Source organism: Mus pahari, chromosome 7, assembly GCF_900095145.1.
Source record: "Mus pahari chromosome 7, PAHARI_EIJ_v1.1, whole genome shotgun sequence".
Classification (NCBI taxonomy): domain Eukaryota; kingdom Metazoa; phylum Chordata; class Mammalia; order Rodentia; family Muridae; genus Mus; species Mus pahari.
Genome location: NC_034596.1, coordinates 26,966,492 through 26,970,560, shown reverse-complemented (window position 1 = coordinate 26,970,560; position 4,069 = coordinate 26,966,492). Strand labels below are relative to the sequence as shown.

At 45.2% G+C, this 4,069-nt stretch overlaps 1 non-coding gene across 1 annotated transcript; it reads right to left on the bottom strand.

Moving 5' to 3' along the window:
- Window positions 1-1,356: 1,356 nt before the first annotated feature.
- On the bottom strand, window positions 1,357-1,488 carry LOC115064469. The gene has a single exon (XR_003844319.1). It is a non-coding gene; the product is annotated as a small nucleolar RNA SNORA17 (small nucleolar RNA).
- Window positions 1,489-4,069: the final 2,581 nt, after the last annotated feature.

Genomic DNA, 4,069 nt, shown 5'->3' with positions numbered 1-4,069 from the left:
TTTTATTGGTTCTTCGTGACTTTTACATCATGCACCCCAAAATCCCACTCATCTTCTCCTCCCCTCATACCTGCCCTCCACCGCTGCAACCTACCTCCAACAGAAAAACAAAATAATCTCATTGTGGAAGCTGTAGTGTGTCAGACACTGTGTGTCTGATAGTACTCCTTTTAGTCTACACTCTTTGCTTGCAAACATTCATTGCGATGACTCGTTGGTCTGGTACGAGGGCTCTGGCTTCTGCTATGCTCTCAATACTGGAACCTCACTAGGACGCCCCTTAGATATCCTGTTGTTGCCTTGTGTCATGGAGATTCTGTAATTTTGGATCTGAAGGACCAGCCCCTTCATGTACTCCAGCAGTTCATGGATAAGGTAGGTGACGAGTCAATTCAAAGCCCTGGATTTGGGCCTGAGAGATATCTGAGCTGGTCAGCCCACTGGCTCTCCCACTCACTCTCTCTCAGGGCTGGCTCACCAGCAACCTCTGCAATCATGGCCAGGTCTACACTGCTGCCCAGGTGAGGTACAGGGTCCTCTCTGTATTGTAGCTATTGAGGGACAGAGCCAGTTCTTCTACTCTCAATGGCCTTAGGCCAGCTCTCCTGCCTGCTGGAGGTGGCAAGGGTCAAGGGTGGAGGGGGACAATTCTCCTTTGCCCAAGCTGCCAGACCAGGGATGTCTGTCTGGCTTTTGGTGGTAGTAGACCCCTGCTGCTTCAGGGCCATACAGCCAAATGTGGACCCTGATGGTAGCACAAGCCAGGACCCCACCATGATCCCAGGTGGCAACACCAGCTACTCACATCAGGCTGCTCCTCACTACTCTCGAGTCTCCATTCTGCTCTCTCCATTGTGCCCATACCCTTCTGTTTCTCTTTCTCTTCCATTTCTCCACCATTTACTTGATCCTCTTCTTTTAGTGGCCCCAGAGTCTTTGAGTATCTGAGGTCCTCTCAGGAGCGGTCTCAGGAGTGCTGTGTCTACTCATGCATTATGGTGCCAGGCTGGGGTAGTTTTGGGTGTGGTCTATCCCTTTAGGCATTCACAGTGCCAGACTGGCGGTCATCTCAGGCTAGTCCCCCTGTTAATCCCTGTGGTGGTAATCAGTCTGGTGGTTATCTTGGGTGTGTTCCCTGCCTGGTCCTGCCTGGTCCACCCAAGTGACCCTGTGTGAGGTCTTGTGCTCATTCCAGCATGAAGCCTGTGGTCTCAGTTGGGGTTCTTCTAGTCTCCGGCTTGCTCCCTACCCTCAGGGCCTGCATGTCACCTGACTTGTGGTCATCTCAGGTTAGATCCCTGTCTGGGTACCTTGGTGCTGGGCTGGTGGTTGTCTCAGGCTTGCTTTTTTTCAGGGAATGTTAGGCTATGAATCATTCAGATGCCCATAGATCAGAACACTGAGCACAAACATAACCTCTCTCCTCTCTGCCACCTACAGAAGCACATGTGACACAGAAGCCACACCTGCAATGTCTTTTGGGGGAGGACACTCCATCCTTTTTAGTCAGCCCAGGATAGGACCTTAGCCTATGGGATAGTGCCATCCAAATTCTCATTCGAACTCCACTAGACCATGAGGGCTTCACCCTCAAGACTTAATTATCTTCCTAGAACTGACTTCTTGCAACACTTCTTAGAACTGAACACCAGGGACAGGTTGAACATGAAGGAGGAGGAGAGGTACCAACATTAAGATCACAACAGATGGGAATATGGGAAAAAAATCAACAAAATTCTGTCTCCTCTAAACGATGCAGATGAGAACTTGGGCTGAATGAGTAGCCTGTGCCCAAGTGAAGCAACTCAGGGATAGCGGAGAAGAATTTTCAGTTTTTAGGCTTAGGCATGATGTCTGGCCCTCTATTCTGTTATCACCTCAAAATAGGGCATCATATTCCCCAATGCCTGCACATTTCTGATTAAGCTCAGTCTCCAGTAGAAAGACAGAAAGCCATCCTCTTTACCTGTTGGGAAGTAGAGTCATGTTTTCAACGGCATTCTTTGATGAGTCCACTATGTAAGAGTAGAGACATCAACTGCAAAAAGATCAGTGCTCAGGAATCAATGGTGGTTTAAAGAACAATGTTTCATCCCTTCAGCTAAAGGAAGAGATGCAGTTTACCCATTCCATCACTTAACCTGGAGCTGGGTTTATCTTCTCTCATTATAGCTGACACAGAAAAGCCACCCATAACCCAGTAACCATCACCAGACACTGGCAAGTGAGTCCCTACCCCAGTAAATAATCCGGGTCTTTCTCTTCACACAGAAGAAAGACACTCAGAAACCATTTTTTCCTGTTTTTACTTATGGATCACATGAAAGAAGGCTGAACCAATTCATTACAGCAGTCTGAAATCCTAAAAGTTTAAATATAGTGGGGTGCTATGAAAAGATGCTGCCTTCAGGTCTGAAGACTCCAGTCAGAATGCCTGTCTCGTAAGAATTTAGGATAAAGCCATCAAAGGCAGGACATGTGTTAGTTGCTTAACATACAGGTGAGCCATCTCTCATCTCAAACCAAAGTATGTCCTCCACCCACTACATTGACAGCTGGCACATGTGTCCAGTGGCTGAGACTCACTGCTGCTCTGTAGACTTCAGGGTAGATGTTCCTTGTAGGCCCCCTCTAAGAAGTAATTCAGCCTACCTTCACGTCCACACTGCTGTCTGAACCCCTGATCTCCAATGCCCCCATCACATGGGGCTGACCACAGTCTTTATACTGGTGGGTGTGTGTGTGTGTGCATAGAATCCCCTTTCATCTTTTAGTGGCTGAAAAGGACACTAACACCATTTAGACCCAGAAAATTTGTGGGGGTGAATCATTCTCATATCAGTTAGGCAGTAAGGGTCTTTGAAAACCCACAAGGAAATGTTATTTTAAAATCTCACTTAGAAGCATGCACTATATATATATATATATATATATATATATATATATATATATATATATGCACTGCATAGTGGCACATGAAGTTGTGCCACATAGTGAGATAATTCCTTTCAAGAGCTTTAGACTCTCTAGTAAATAATGAGAATGGAAAGCCTCCCTTAGAGTTGATGGTAAGGGTGGGTTCATGAGACCCCCCTCATCCCTGCAAAAATTAATATAGGCTATTGTCATTGTCCTTGGTTGCTTTTAAAATTGAAGGTAAGACCCTATTGTTGAGAAGACAGCACACACGTTAGAAATATGACCTGGAGGGATTGAGCTGCAAATGATTTGGAAGTTCCCTCCCTGAGGAATGGCTTTCAGTATTTGACGGTGCTATGCAAGTTCCCAAGGTAGAAAGCAATTAACAGCCCTTCCTAGACTATGAACAACAAGACTGGCCCAGCAAGATATCCCCAGTGGTACAATAGTAGCACTTTTATCTTAGGGGTAACCAATAGTCTAGTTTGACTCAAGTCTCACTCAATGAGAGGGAATTTATACCTGGTATTATGTACCTGGCCACATGCCAGTGAGTGGAATGGTCATAGACCCTAGAGAAGAACCTAGTACTGTCATTTTTACTAAACCAAAATAATTTTTAACTGTATTCTAAAGGCTTATAATTATACCTACAGATAAGTTTAGCTCTCATCCCCCATAAAAAAGGTTAATTTTGCAGCAGGAAGGGCTATTTACCACAATTGGTCAAAATACAGAGAATAAATGAGCTTGGAGTATCCAGGCCCAACATCTACAGTGCAACCCTGTACTAAGGTTGAGGGGACATCATGGAACAGGAGGTAGAGGACAACAACTGGAGGATCAAGATGCCTTCTGCTGGGTAGTGATTCTCTCTCTCTCTCTCTCTCTCTCTCTCTCTCTCTCTATATATATATATATATATATATATATATATATATATATATATATATATATATATGTATGTATTCCTTATAAATGTCCTTTCCCCTCACCCAACAAAACTACACAGTAGCCGCAACAAGTGGCCAGTATATAGGACTGTCAGTTGAAGCTGCGTTATGTAAAAACACACCAGAACCAGATTCTGGAAGTCCAGCAGGGCTTCTGAGACTGGATGAAAGGGAGTAGGATTTGCCAGGTCCCTAAG